General features: G+C 38.2%; 1 protein-coding gene across 2 annotated transcripts in view; it reads left to right on the forward strand.

Annotated features, from left to right (window-relative positions):
* Nucleotides 1-4,256: 4,256 nt before the first annotated feature.
* ctnna2 (catenin (cadherin-associated protein), alpha 2) overlaps nt 4,257-16,727 on the forward strand; it is a 337,564-nt gene continuing 325,093 nt past the window's right edge. Inside the window, exon 1 of one of the 2 annotated variants that reach the window (XM_067584710.1) lies at nt 4,257-4,590. The gene's annotated coding sequence lies outside the window, so the exon portion shown is untranslated. Of the gene's footprint in view, nt 4,591-4,878; nt 5,602-16,727 lie in introns of those variants that run through there. The other variant, XM_067584711.1, reaches the window with a different exon arrangement.

The raw sequence follows: 16,727 nt of genomic DNA on the forward strand, positions 1-16,727 counted from the left end.
TCCCAGGAGAACAAAGAAATGTTGGGGCTAAAGACAATGCACACAACTGGTTATCACAATGTTAACTCATGGAAAAAATGATTCACCATTAGTGACCATCACTTTCAGACTGCCCTGGTTTCATTTTTTGCTTTTAACAAAAAGTTAAAGTCTCCACTTTAAAAAGTCTATGCCTCTTTCATGTAATCTTGAATTGGAGATAGTGTTGTTGTATTGTTAATGTGACTGTTTCACTCCAAGCGTGTTAATGCTTAGCAAGAGTTCATCTGCCACAGCTGCATAGCATCAAAGGTCCATCTAATTCAGCAGTGTCTTACTGACCTAATATGTTGGCAGGAACGCCGTGTAATCCAATTTCCTTGGAAGACATAACTTCTGGCTTTCAGTGATTACCTACTCATTTCAGACTCTGTAACTGTCCTGAAGTTCAACAGACTAAGCCTGAAAATAACGTAATGTGTCTCCTCTTTAAGCCTGTCCTGTGAGCTGATATAGTGATATATGTAGGAGTAATTAATAGGGTTCTCTACCACAATTAAGTGATTATTATAGTGATTGTAAATATACTGTATTAATAAGTAGCTCCATATAATGGTTTCATTAGGTGGTTTTAATAGGAATATGGTGATAATGTACTGTATAAAGGGTGAGAAAGTCTTTAAGTCATCATGTATCATGGATAAATTACATTTATGCATTTCTGTAAGGAGGAAAATCTTTTAAATCATTTATAGTAGGTGTCTCTTCATATCATGCCAATTGGCCCTGGTTAGGTCTATTACAGTTTATTATATTATAAGGGCTTACAGCATGCTTAAACATTTGACACATGACCATTTACTCACAGGTCATGTATACAGTACTATGAAATGCTCTTGTGATTTCAGCAATACTATTTTCTTCTTTAGCCTTGAATCAGTGCTCTGTGCTCTAAAGCCCAGGGGCAATATTTACAAAAGAACTAGCAGTAAAAAATTCTAGTTAAGAGTTTCTCCTTAAGACCCATTCACCAAGCCTCCACTTTTCAGAACGGAGACATAAACAGCATGGTGTCATGGGGTTGGTAGTGAGGTGAATTCAAGTATTACAGGGTCTTGTACAGAAGTGAGGTAAAGATTGAGCAGGAGATTGACAGGCAGGCTGGTTCAGCATCTATGGTCATGCAGGCCCTGTACTGGAAAATCAAGGTGAGGAGGGAGCTGAGCCTAAAGGCAAACTTCATGATTATATCAATCCAAACATCACTTATGGTCTTGAGCTCAGGGCAGTGGCCGAAATGAGTTTCCTTCATAGTGCATCTAGGCTCACCCTTAGGGACAGGGTGAGCAGCTCAGATATGAAGCTGACCTGTACCTCTTTCTCATTAAAATGGCCCAATTGAGGTTATTCCGACATCTGATTAGGATACTTCCCTGTAGACATATTCTGGGCATGCCCAATTAGGAGAAAATCCTGGGGCAGACCCAGAACATGCAGGATTTATGACATATCCCCTCTGACATACTGTATAAAACCTTGGGATCCCTCAGGAAGAGCTAGAGGATACAGCAGACTACCTTGCACAGCCTGCTGCCACTGTGACCCAGACCCAGATGAGCAGTGGAAAGCTGAAGGATGGATGGACATGTGTAGGTTAATGTATTAATTTGGTGCAATTGTGTTTTTCTAAGTATAGGTTGTAATGTTCCTGAAACAGCTTGTGGTGGTATAAGATGACTGCAAGAACTGTATCTGCAGCTAGATGGGAGGAAGGTTGGTTCGTCTGGTTCAAGTGAAACTTGTACATATGACAGCATTCATGGTACATTCTTTTATATGCTTATATAGGAAGTGATGCAAAACACAGACCTAACAAAGGTTACAAAACAAGTAATGTAATTTTAGAACTTTCTCTGTGGTTATAAGAAATGCCTCCAGTCAATAAATACTGTTAATTCCTTCATATAAAATCATTCTAATGTTTGTAGGAGTATTTAGCAAGTCTGTGATCAGTGGTGCAAAAGGGGCAATAATTACCTGGTGTAATTTCTCTTTCCTCACAGTTGGTTTTATCACAGAGAAGAGAACTCACACTTGTTTTCTGCTTCACTGACTAAGTCGTGTTTTATAAGTGTAGGTAATAAAAAACAAACATGTTTATGGTAAGTATGTAGATGTCTGAGTTTTATTGTTCTGTAGAGTAGAAAGACCTTGTAGCTGTATTCTGCTGTTTGATCTGACAGGGTAGGAGCTGTTTACCTGCTGTTCTTGTCCAGTGACCTGCATTGTCTCACACCTCAAACAACAGCAGCTGTGCACTCGTCTTTCTCAGGATTGCCTCATCACTTACTTGTGTGTTTGAAAGGCTTTCTCTGCAGCTAATTAAGTCGTGCGTAGAGGCGTATTTTGGCTCAGAGAAGAACCATTATTATTCCTGCAGTATCATTGTTTTCACATTCACAACAATGCCTAAAAGTAAAAGCAACAAAGCACATTAGCCTAATTGAGTGACTGTGAAACTGTGGGCTTGATTAAATGATGGGCAAGTAGGTTTAGTTATAGTTAATGGATATATTTAACTTGATATGGAGTTTATTTATTTTAACTTGTAGAATTCTTAGGGATCTGTTTGCAATAGTATTGTGGAGTAAGTTATATTACCTCGATTATTAACTTTTCCTTGTGTTTCTCAGGAAGAATAGAAAGAGTAGGTAATCCCTTACCCATCAGGCTCATGTCAAGTTCTTTGTTTTGACCCTTGCATTAGGCACAGGCAACATTTTGACATATAAAAGCAAAGGAGGCACAACTGTAAATAATAAATTGAATGAAGGCTGAATTCGCATTTAGCTGCTTCAGTTTCAGACTTGCTGTCACATTGCCATGGCTTATAGTCAAAGTCAAATGTGTCTGCTGACATATTCATTCAGTCCAGACCTGACAGCTAACAAAATTTCCAGCCTGAACCTGTCTACAGTCTGAAGACACTGTTTTAGAGCAATCCCACCCCACTCTCAAGAGATAAATGCTACTGTTCCATCAGATGAATCAGATTTATCATGACTCCTGACAAGCTGTTCCAACACTTCTGGACTAGAGAATGTAACACATGTAATGACATGCTGAGTGATGTTGCCAGCTAAACCAATACCTTTTCTGTCCCTTAATACTACAGTTTGTTTGCTACTATGACTGCAGAAGTTGCTGAGAAAGCATTTGCCATTAATGTTGCTTGTTTGTGCTTTCACCCATACCCAAGTAAATGTCTGCTGTCAGAAAGGCCTGTTGGCAGAAAGCCTCTCATGCTCATGACTTTTTACTCCTTTCTTTTTTAAAATAATGACACTTATTATGTATTTTCCTTGTAAACTTTTGGGATAATAAATGTGATAAATATTATTAGAATGTGATCCAGTTAAAGAAACCGTGTTCAACTTGTAAACAATGAAGGGTACAGTTGAAGAGATGAAGAAAATAAATCTTGCTGCATGCTTTTGAAAAAGGATTAACTTACTTGATGATTTGTGTCAAAATAGACCATAGCACCCCAAACCCAATTTAAAAGTGTTTAACTGGGGCTTTTACTCAGTTGCTTAAACTGATAAATGTTGCTTTTATTTGTTACAATATCAGTGACTGAAGGAACTTGACAAAATTTAGTAGGTATGCAGGAGAGAAAATGATTGTCTCAGTAGTTTTTTCAGTGATAGACTTCTTTTCAATTACACAGAACGCACTGACTCCAAAGAGGACATTATGATTTGATTTTTAAAATCAGATTCTTATATCGTTAAAAATACTTTTACCAAGGGTTCTTTTTATTTCGCTATTTTTATGCAATAATATTGAACACAAACAAAAACACCACCACTTTATGTTTCAACATCCAGTGTTGGTCCACCTCATACCAAATAGAAGGCATATCAAATTTGCACCAGTCACGTCTATGATATTCAGTTGTAACTTTATATTCTCTCCTTTTCATACTTGGCTAAATAAACCTAGTTTTATCTCTACAGCAAATACAGTCCTCGTGACCGTAGTTTTGCTGTAATATTCTGTCTTTGTAAGACAGATATTAGCTATACTATATTTATATTACTATTACTATAGCTGAAATTGGCAGGCACCCTGCAAAGAAATATGGCAAAGCTCAGAAATCCTCCCTACAATGTGTTCACTGACAGAGCGCATCCTCCGACCGGGAATCACGCATGCGTCAAACGCCGGAGACGCTCTGATTTGACAACCCTGGCATCTACCACACAGCCCACTATATCGCAAGGCTTCCCCGTCACTAGCGCACCATCGTCTGCACCTGCTTACTCTGTTGTTGTGGTTGGAGCGCTGGGAGGGGTCATTATTTCGCAGGGGGAACTGTGGGAGGAGGAGGAGGAGGAGGCATTTCCGAGACACCGACAGAAAAGCGTGTAGCCTCAGATTCAGCACCACAGGATTGAGGAAAGCGTCCGGACTGAGTCGATTTTCACTGTTCGCTGTGGGTTAACTAAAGAGGAGGGACACCATTTTTTTGGGGAATACACAGTTAAGCCAAGCGCTCAACACACACTTTGTGGACCTGCAAGAGGTGTCAACTCCAACGGTTTAAAGGTGCGTAACGTTAGTTTAGTTGGATGCTGTGGTTTGCCATCTGGGTGATGTGTTTTTTGCTAGCAGCCTGGTAGCATTTACACTTGCTGCACTGACTTACACCGCTGTGCTGCTAACATTAGCTTAGGCGAGGTCCGGCTTTTCATTCATCATTGTGCTTTAGCTTAAAATAAATAAATCTATTCAGCGAAACACTTTACAGTCATTTCACCACAACAGGCGTCCACAGCGTTTATTTTCTGAGCAGGGCTACTCTTGATAGCTAAAATCTCAGTGTCGCCCACTTTGCTAACGTTATGTTAACCGCACACCGAGCCCTGCTATCCAGTGAGCCCGGTGCTGAAAGCCTGCCCCGACCGACTTAACGCGAGCCTCTCGGGCAGAGACAAGCTAGGCTGCTATGCTAGTTTAGAGGCTAAGCTAACTGACACCGGCCACTTCTATGCTAGTAAAAATAACGGTAACACATCTGCATTAACGGCTGTTCAAACATTCATGGGCTCGGTAGTAAAGCTGAAACGTCTTCACTGATGTAAGGACCGCCAAGCGCCGTCTCTTCGCATATTTGCAGCGCTCTTAAATCTCTTTGTGTGTTAATTTTGCTTCTTTGTTTAATTGCCATTCTCACGAGCGGTTTAAGTAAACTCCCCTTTCGTTTTCTACTGCCATTGAATTACACGTTGACCATATTATTATTCTTCTGCTAATGATTAGGGATTCGTAATTACATCTTCTTGCTCAACTTGTTTTTTTTAATAGCGAAGTACACAGCACTGTCTTGCCTCACCCTGTAAGTGCAACGTTACTTTATAGTAAAGTATCTATTAGGTCGTTTAACAATGAGTGTAATTAGTTTAAGTAAACTGGCAGGCTGCGTAAAAAACACAGCAACTCAAGCTTAACAATTACATCTACTGCGCCATCACGGCAAAAAAAGAAGAAAAAAAAAGAAGTGGATTCAGAGTGAACATAATCAGCCAAAGCCTGGCCGGTTGTTCATTCATAGCCTAGGTGAGTGTCATGTATATTATACTCTGCAGCTTACTCTTGGTTCATTTGGCTTATGATTAACATGTTCCCCTTATTCATTAGCTGCTGCAGAATTGTAAATAATCAATACAGTTCCTGTGTGTTGTAGTGGACTAAGTGGGCTTGTTTACATACATGCATCATTCAGTCTACTCTGCATACTCTACAGTAGGAGTCAGACCAAAGCGCTTGTGACCCAGTGCAGTTTGCCACACTCCCTTCTTGTAACTGGAGATATGTAATCCCAGAGGCCTGTAGGGGTCACATAGTGGCTGTATTTAGAATCTGAACTTTTGATTGGCAGGGGGGCATGTTCAGACTTCACTGGCATGGGCTGTGTGGTTGTCTGTCTTTTGCTCCATATGTTTCCCTTGTCCTTTCATTAGGCAGAATGCACAGCTTGCAACAGATGAGACAAAATCATTTTAGTGGAAAAAATATGATCTTATCTTGTTGTCTTGCGTGCTGCATCTTTGGGCACTTGAGTTTTAGTGAAGAATTTAGAGTAAAGCAATCACAAAGAAATATAATATGGGTGAGCTCCCCCAAGACAACAACAGATGTTATTTGCTTTCAGTCATAAGCCCCTTTCACACATGCACTGCAATCCTGAAATTTTCCAGACATTACCCGCAGGAGCCTTATGTGCGAATGCAAATGTCTGAATCTGTCAGACCGAACATTAAACAGACTTTCCCCTGCCAGTTCTCTAGTTCAAAGTCAGTGTTATGTCCGATTGAGCCCATGTGTGAATACAGTGGTGGATTCTCTGGAGAATTCACAGCAAGTGAGTTGGCTACAGCTGCTCACTGCCGAAAGTGCAACAAAATCCGGCAGTAAGGGAGATGGTATGGGCAATTTATCAAACAACTGTTGAACAAGCAGAACATAAACTTAAATAGAACGTCTTTAACTTCCAGCAGTCAACTGCAGCCCTCTCATCCACAGCCACTATTTTACACATGTGACTGGTGCTGGATAAACGCAGCAGGTCACCTAAGCTGCATTGTTTTTACTGGGCCTGAACGATCTGCTGTGAAGCTAGTGCTAATGGGAGAGAGGAATTCCTGTGATTTCTTGTGAAATAAACGGCGTTTTATTTCTGATGAAAAGCTTAGAAACGCTGAATTACAGCCGCGGCGTATTTTTTGCGTCATGTCCTGCCTCCTGCACCCCTCGCCTAAACTAATTGGAGTGTTTCCAGTAGGTGACAACGCGTCTGACATGAGTTCATATGTGCAAAAACAGCTATGCAGTAATATCACTCAACATCCATCACTATACAACGAAAAAAGTTCTGTTTAAGGCTGCAACTAATGGTTATTTTTTACATTTGATTAATCTGTCGATCAGTAATAGATCAATCATTTAGTCTAAAAAATGTTAATAGATATTCAATTTACAATTAAATACAAGGGGGGAAATAAAAAAAAAAATCACATTTGAGGAGCTGAAACGAGCTATTTTTTTTGACATTTTTGCTTGTAAAAGGACTTATAGAATTAATTAATTATCAAAATTGTTGTTACTCAATTTTCTGTTGATTGTCTAATTGATTAATAGATTATGACGACATTACTCATTATTTTTCCCCTATTTCCCATCTTTGACTTAGCAGAAAAAGTAACCTGATTAGTGAGAAATTTTATCTTTGTAATTTTGCTTGATTAAAAACACTATATACTACAAATATCATATGGCAAATTTTGACTAGACAAAGACAAGGCAAGAGCTGTGATTCCAGGCTGCCAAGCATGGACAGACTCTTCTGCCCTTTGGGAAATAACTACATATGTGTATCGCTGTCTAACCATCTGCTTAAGACCATCTTTTATGCAAGGCTTATTTGTTTAACCTTTAGGATAATTTTTCTGTCATTTTATAGTACACTACATTCACTTATTGAGCTTTGTGCATATTGTTGTTAGCCTGACTGAAAATGTGAATACCCACTTTCTTCACTGACTGTAAAATTAGCTCGTTTTGAGACAATTTTTTCTAGTTTTCAGTTCATACACTGTGTAGCACATCTCTTATTCCTCATTCTCCATTTCAGATTACTAGATTACAGGGTTTGACAGCCACCTGTATGCAATGATCTGAATGTCTGGGTTCAGATACTGTATGTCATTTTCAGTATAAAGCCTGTTTGTGTTACCGTGGATAAGGAAAAGCCATAATTCATGGGTGAGACTATGCAATCAATGGCAGTCAGGAGTGCATTGTGTTCCCCGTCTCCTGGGAGAGGAAGCGATATTGGCTGAACACCGTGGAACCCCCCCTGTTGTTGTACAGAGCAGAGCTTTAAGGTAGCCATGGTACCCTCGCTAACTGGAACAGGATTGCCTCTCCTCTTAGGCCTTCTTTCACTCCAGCCCTTGCACAAATGTTTGATACTGTTTAAGAGATGAGAGATGAGGCGATAGAAACAACACAGAACAATCAATAGCTGTGCCACGCTTGTCTACCACATCAATTTTAACTCTCCTAACCCCAGGGTTTGTATTACCCAATGCTGCATTGGGGAACTGCACTGAACCGACAGCAAATATTTTCTGAGTTTGTGTTTTTGATAATGTTTTTTTAAAGCAATATATTGTGTGTTTTTATAGTATTATTTGTCTCTGTGTGGGACAGCATGTGACGTAGTCATAAGTTACATTTACTAGATTAATTTGCTGTTTTCCTAACTGTTTATGTATCCACATTGGACTATTAAGAAAAAAAGAAAAGAGCACTTTATTGTTTCAGGGGGGACAATAAAATAGATGATCCAGCAATGCTTGAAAGTATAGTGTCAGCAGCAGATTGGTGCAGCTAGAAAGAATGAGGTTATATTGTTAAGATCCTTTTCATGTCTGTAAGTCTGCCACAACCACGCCCACAAGGCTCAGCAGAAGGGCTGTTTAAGTTTATATTGTCATCGCTTTATTCTCTACGGGACTATCATTAAAAAATCAATCAATCCATCCATCCATCCATTACTCTGTAGTGTGTGGATGGGTGTGGTTGAAAAACATTTCATCAAGACTCTGCTCACAAAGCATTGAAAGGCATTAGAAGTCAGGCTGATATTCTGTCTGTTTTTATGAAGTTAATAAAATATAAATAAATTAAAAGTAGGGTGTGCAAAAACGTACGTGTACCCCTTTGTATCACAACTTGACTTCTGTGGAAAAATTTAATCAAAATTTAATATCTTATGCTGCTGATCTGCTATTCAGGTTACAGCTAAATTTTTAACAGCACTTCATAGCTGTAGAAATTTTGCCCTTTTGACCAACATATGCCGATAATTGGCAGATTTTGTGTTGTGCAGTGGATTCAAATTGGAATGTGAGGTTCACTTGTTCATTTAGGATGTGACGTCATGAATTTTGATCTTCTGTATGTCTTTGATTATTGTCATGTAGCTACCTGTAGTTAGTCTGTACTGCATTATTTATGGTTTGGTTAATTATGTCATATAATATGGCTTGGTCTGTAGCCAGCACCTCTAAACAAGGTGGTCAGTTTCATGTGATGGTTGAACTGGATAAAATGAGAAAAACTCTTGGTGGCCAGAGGTTTTGTCTCACACCCCCAGAGAAGTAGAGAAGGTAAAGCAAACATTCAATTCGCAGCAGCTCTATAAAATCTACCCATCTGAACTCATAACATTCAGAGAAAGGGTGGAAACCATGTAGTCCCTTACCTCACTGTATACCGTAGTGACTTAAGTTGACTTTCCCAGGCCTTTTTGTGCCATGAAAACCTTATTCTTGGCATGTTTGTGCATATAAATTTAGTTTTATTAAATATTTATCTGCAGGGAGTGTTTAGAAAGCTAGCTGTTCAAATGTTACTATTCTTACTTTAAAAGTAGGGGTTGACCGATATGGTTTTTGTCAGGGCCGATACCTATTATTAGTAATCAAGGAGAACGATAACTGATATTGAGAATGATATACATATACGATATAAATGCAGTGGTGGAAAGTAACACTAGTACATATACTCAAGTGCTGTACTTAAGTACAATTTAAAGGTAATTGTACTTAATTTTAGTATTTTCATTTGATATTACTTTATATTTCCATTCCACTACATTACACAGGGAAATATTGTACTTTCTACTCTGTTACATTTATTTGACAGCTTTAGTTACTAGTTACTTTTAGGATTAAAATTTCACATAAAATAACGTAATTATGAGTTCATAAATTACAATACATTGTTAAAGATTAAACCAGTGGTTCCTTTTTTTGCTTGTGGACCGTCAAGCACACAAAATCAGTCTGTATTTGTGTCTCTTTGTCATGTTTCAGATGTCTTTGAGTTGTTTGCAGTTACACCAAAGAGACATTTCCCCTCACATGGTTTCAAATAAATAACTGTTTAAGGTTAAACGGGGTTAAACTCTCCAATATTTCACAAAAATGCAAAGATTAAAAATTCTTCTGAAAAATTAATCCAAATTCTTTTTTTGTAGCAGAACTATGTTTCTTATTCTTTCCTTCCAAATCTATCATCTCAAGAACCCTCAGATTTATCTCTTGAACCTTACAAAGCAGTTCAAACTAGCTCCACCTCAAGCAGCTACAACAAAAAAAATGCTGCTGATGCATTGATTTATCAGTACTATTAATGTACTTTGTTAAATCTATTTAAACTATCAGTCACAGCCCGATTTTATGCAAAACAAGTACTTTTACTTTAACACTTTAGGTACATTTAGGTGATAATACTTCTATACTTTTACTTAAGTATGGTTTTAAATGCAGGACTTTTACTTGTAATGGAGTATTTTTACATTATGGTATTGATACTTTTACTTGAGTAAAGGATCTGAGTACTTCCTCCACCACTGTTTAAATGTTATATTAACAACATGTGATAGCAGGGAACATTCAAAACTAGGCCATTTCATTACTAATGATTACTATAGCTGAATATGTACAATAGCTATAGAAGTGACTATTCAACTCTGACAATTGTACACCATCTATACAGTCCGTTTATGGATTAACACAGGCCATAGATGCAGTTTCATTATGTCTAAAGTCTCTAGTCAAAGACAGCTTCAGGACACACTTCAGTAACGTTGCTATTAGTCATATGTTGAGACTTAGAGTATGATCAGCTCTGGTGAGTGACGTGCAAGAAATGTCATTATAGCCTATCAATTTTTTTGCTGTAATCAGGTGGCTAAATTATGGCTAACCAAATGAACTTACTGACATTCGCCATCGCATTCAAGTAAGCTCTACGAGACTCAACATTATCTTACGTTATATCACTGCAACAAAGTGTATAATTTGGGCATTTTCAGCAGTGTAACTGGGAAACTGGGCATGCTTGTCATCATAGAAATAGATCACTAGATTGTGGTGTTTAAAACTTCAGCATAGAGGATGGTGATGTTTATTGCAACTTCGGCAATATCTGCTGCTTTACCTTCGAAACAAAGCTCTGCTCACTCGCTGGAGCTGCTGCAACCTGCAGATGTTTCTCTATGCCGTCTGTGGTACAGCAGCATGCACACCCTTCACTATTATAGGCTATTACGCATGATGTATAACCAGTCAGATAGTGCTGTGGGGAGGACATTGCCCGAGACCACAGAGTAGTGACTACAGACAGAGGGAGGCAGCTGCATCAGAGCCAAAGTAGCGAATATTGAAAAAAAAAAAAAAGATTCTGATAATTGTAAAAATACTGAATATCGGATCCGATAATCAGCCAGGCCGATAATTGGTTTACCCCTATTTAGAAATGTCCCTTTTTTATAAGCTGTTCTTTTAAAGTGCAAGGCGAGAGTATGTTGTTGTCATCATCATATTTCCTAGGTCCTATGTTACCAAGGTTAAAGTTAGGATCAGATAAGGATATGGGACTAAGATGGCTAAGGTCAGGCAACCTTAACCACTTGGTTAAGGTCTGGGCTAATTGCAGTTCAAGGGTTTATGATTATAGACGGTCATATAGGGTTAAATTGATCATATTAAACACTTTATTATTAATTATTATTATTAATTAATTAACATAGTAGAGGCATGGACATTTGTTTGTCATGTTAAGGGAAAATAGGATCCTTAGGACATATGGCAGTAGCTGCAGTTCCTTATTTAACTTGGATATTCTTGTTGACCAGTTATTGTTGGAAATCTTTTAAAATAGCAAAGCATGCAAACCAAGAACCTCCCTTTACAAAATTAAAGTTGTTCTTTGATAACAACTTTAATTAAAGGGAGAAATTACCTTGGATAAAGTGCGAGTCTTATCAGTGGAAAACACGTACAGAGAGAGAGCAGAAGGAGTTCAGAATTGAAAGAGTAAAATTTGTCAGCGAGCAGACAGCACCTTTTCTCAGTGAGATGTTGTAACTGAACTGCCACTGCCAAGATTTTTCACTACTGTTTTAATGATTCTTCTGCAGCCTCCCACAGATGTCATACTCTCCGGGGAAAAGTTACTGATTTTGACAAGATTGAATTGTTAATAGTATTTTTCGTCTGTTTGTTGATGGCCCTATTAGTTCTTACTGTCTGAAGTGTCAGCACAGCCTTTGTTCACTAGTTCAGGCAGAAGCACCTTGGCTAATTCCCAGAATTTATCCAGCTGATGTGGATCAGTTCATTGCCTTTATACGTGGGTATGCCTCACTAAGAATTCATGTTATTCATGCAGATGAGGATGGCCTGAACTGTTTTGTGAGTCTTTTTAAAGTTGGAGTGTCATGTCCAAGTCCCTTTTAAGTATGGTAGTCATGGTGAGACATGGACTCACTTTGGGGTTTGTTAATGGTCCAGTATGATGAGACTTTGTTATTGTCAGCTTTCATAATCAAAACTAGTTTTACTAATTTTATTCAAGATTAAAGATTCAAGAATCTTTATTGTCCGTCACAATGTAACAGATATTCCTCTTTTACTTGGCTCAATCAAAGACAAAAGTAGACAAATGTAACAATGACGAAGTAGAAACAGTAAAAACATCAAAGTAAAACATCACAGTAAAATAAGTCATGAATGCTGCTGTAACATTAATGCTGTAATGTCTGCCTCAACACCAATACGCCCTTTTCAGGATATTCACTATGCTTAAATACTATGTTTAAGTTATACTTAACATTGTATTTTAAATAAATTGATATTATGGTAAATCTATATTAATGAGTTCAGATGTATGTAAATTACTCAGGACTCAATATTATTCTGGTATAATTGTGATTGTGATATGAAAAATGTGCCTGTCTTGATCCCCATTTACTACAAAATAGATTTTTATTTTACCCATTAGGATAGTAAGAGTTGATGCAGATTGTCAGTCACGGTGTAAAAGTGGACAAGACCATAGCTCATAAAGTAGTTTATGTCTGCCTCAACAGCAAGGTCTCACTTCAATTGAAAGAGGCATTTGGTGAATTTTGTAGATGTAGCATGTAGGCATTAATGAATGGGCACTAACAATGCAGTTTGGTGAACTGTGCGTAATTTGTGTGCAAACATTCATGGTCATCACTTGCACGGCCATTGTATCTCTAGCTATGAGAGGTCATGTTAACACACTCCTGGTAGTAGAACATTTTCTCTGCGCTTCTGCTATGTCTTTATCCTCTATTGTGGCACCTTATTGTTGTGATTCTATCAAAAACAAATCTGTGCAGAGAGTCTTGCTAGAGCGCATTTAAGTCTCTCTTTATCTGAGTTGTTCTGTCCTCCCGAAGCCTCATTTGTCTCTCCCAAACTCTGTCTCTCGTCACCCCCACCACAGGCTACATCTGGGACCAGTATGGGCCCCAAGCACTATCCCAGCCCCTCCCCCACAGTGTGTGTGCTCTGTCTTGGTGCATTAACTTTTCTATTGTTAGGTGACTGCTTTTCTTCTCTCCTCTTACAGAAAATCTATATGCTGACCAGGGGCGATTCTAGAATTTGACATCCGGGGCTTAGCCTAGAAGTGTGGAGTGGGGGGCTGGAGACATATTCTTTCATGGCTATTTTTTTTTTTATTCCAAAGTTAAATCCATAAGTTTCGTACGATTTAAAACGAACCTATTGAGTCAAGATAAGATAGATCTTTTCTATAAATAAATCAAAAACTAGGGTGTTAAAGGCTTACTATGTGCCAGCTGCTTACTGCTTTCCCTAGAAATGCCTCACAGTGCAATGAATGCATCCATTTTTCAGTGTCTTTAACCAGTTTCTCAGGAATTATCCACATATGTTTATGTCATGTACCTTCTCATATTCTATGTTCTCCCTTTCTATCTGAATGCATCGCCTCGGTTGCTTCTTCAGCTGGGCAAACAGCTGTCAATGAGCACGACACCAGACTTACTTGATTCTTATTTAAGTCCAGCCAGCTATTTTATTACATTCCTTTTTGATTCTAATAAAGTAGTTTTGATTAACAAGTTGTGATTTGCTATGTGTGTACATTTACAACCGCTAGCCTAAGCTTCAAAACAATGTGAGCATGATAATAGAGAAACGTGACTATCTGTCTGTATCAGTCCCGCCCCCACATGCTCTATATGAATGTGTGTGTGCGTGCACTCAGCTGAGAGGTTGTGTCCATGGTTTCGCTCTATATTCTTAAATCTATCTCAGGAAAATGTACAATATTAACCTATCTATCTTAACCTATCTCTAACCTATCTAATTATGACTGTTGTATTATGTGTCTCATGGAGTGATGACTCTATGCTGACCAATGAAAAGTTAGCTTATTGGTACCTTGGATCCCAATAAGCTCTTTTATAATCATCTTTCCACCTTTGTTTTCCTTAAGCCAACACACACTACCCCTAGAATTTACATTAATACAATATGTTAGGCTCTGCTAAAGACACCCATGGTATGAGGACATGCCCGGGACATGTTAAACATCCGTGAAAGACATTTATTGAATGTAGTCTCTCATTTGCTTCTATCTCTTTAGGTGTAGTAAAGCGAATTTTCTCTTTGTGTTATTTGTGCGAATGTAACTACTGGACTCTTTGTGCTTATTCGCCCTAAACAGCCAATGTTCCAACTGTAGAGACGTTAGCTGTAAGTTAACTAGCAACAGATGCACCGACCATGGCTGTTGGAGTTTGCCTGTGTGTTTGTGTATAGCTCAGTCTCTGACTTGTTGGGATATGTGCAAATTTTTAGCTAAGATGGAACTGGTCAATTTGCGCAGTCCCTGTCAAATTTGTGTGTACTTGCATCTTTCCATTGACTTTGTATGCAATCGCACTGCCTCTAAAATTTGCAGATACAATCTCTTCCTCACTCTGTAAATATGGCTTCTGTAGTTACAGCTACAGGCTTCTATTATTGGCTCTGTATACCTATGCCATATCATGAAGCTGATTTGGAGAGGACATAATAAACTCAGCGTAGCACTTGTTTAACTTAAAAATTAAATAATAATAGCACTTGTTTAACTTAAAAATGATCAGACATTTCTTTTTCTATGATTTGAACTTACCTCCCAAAAGGCACCCAACACAGCTGTGGTTCATATTTTTTATGTTCACATTCATGTTTGAAATACAGTACATGCTACAAGACAGCAGATGGCTGCTCTGATTTTCTGTAGCAAGCAGCAGCAACAAAAGGAGTTTTAAGTCAAGTTAAGCTTTTTATATAGCCCAAAATAACAAATTTGCATGAGAGGGCTTTTACATTTTGGATATCCATGAACGGGAACAGAGGCATTCTGTCAAAAATATACATATTTGACAGAACTATAAATGCCTCTGATTTTTGTGTGTGTATGCATGTTTGTGTACATCCTTTATACTGTATAACCGTATGCCCCTTTCACACACAAATCCCTGTGTCTGATGCGGGATTATAAACATGTATTCAACCGTTGCTTGACCCACTTATTTATTTAGACTACAGTCATGGGTTAATCCCAGGACACTAGTCTGTTTAATTCATCATTATACTGTCATTGGTTACTCCCATGACAATATTCAGTGATAAGACCCAAGCTTGGAATATAGTTCCATACACATTTTTTGGTTTACTTACAGTATAAACCACAGTAATAATAATAATAATAATAATAATGATAATAATAATAATAATAATAATAATAATAATAATTATTATTATTATTATTATTATTATTATTATCCATATAATTCGTACTGTGCTTTTCATTCACAGTGAATCTCAAAGTGATTATTATCTCAGACCATAGATATATTTGCGAAACAGTTGCAGAAATTAATTTCCGTGTATGTGCTGGCTGTAGTGATTGTTTACAGTGGAGATTTAATATAGCAGGTGAGTGAGCTAAGTGGTGTAATTTTATACTTTTTCTTTTATTGGTCAACTTATGGAGATTTAATGCAATCATATTCAATTATCTGTGAGATTTAGAAGAACAGAATTTATGGTTAAGAGAGTTATAAGTCACTGTCAGTATCCACTGTAAGACTAGCAATCCTACAATCATTCTAGTGTGACTAATTGTATAGCTACTGAAAAAAAAACCTGTGTTCACTTAAATCAAATCTGAGCATTGTCAGCTGAGTTAAAACTTGGCTGAGAGCAGGTCTGCAAAGCTAGGTCAAAACCCATTTAGTTAATTTTCATGTATCAGTGCCCACGTTCATCAAATAAGAAATCTCTCATTTGTAAAATACTAATCTTGTTATCAATATTTAGTCGGACGATGGATGCTATAATTATAAACTGAAAGTGTCTGCTCCGTTACCATCTGCAGCAGCAGTTTCAGCACAGAGTAGTGGGGTGAGATGTCTGTCCTCCCTCCTGCTCTCTGTTGTAAACACACATAGCTGTTAGCGAGCAGCTACTGTCATGTCTCCCCAGGTCTCGGTGCTTGTTTCTCTCGCCAGATGGCAGGAGGGCTGCTCCGGTTCTGGTTCTAAGTGGCGGTCGTCCTCTGGCTCGTCCCCGCGTCTGTGTGTGCTGCAGCATGGCTGTATATGGAGGATGACCCACTGGCAGCAGCTTTAAGCCCTCTGTCACTAACGCTTAAGTAAGGGGAAGATCTAAACTAAAAATCTAATGTAAAAAAATCAAAGTAAGTGCTCTACAGATATTGAGAATAATTGATGAATATCTCATCTTGTAAAATGTCTGGTGTAACTGGTAACACTG

Source organism: Thunnus thynnus, chromosome 3 (assembly GCF_963924715.1).
Source record: "Thunnus thynnus chromosome 3, fThuThy2.1, whole genome shotgun sequence".
Taxonomy (NCBI): Eukaryota; Metazoa; Chordata; class Actinopteri; order Scombriformes; family Scombridae; genus Thunnus; species Thunnus thynnus.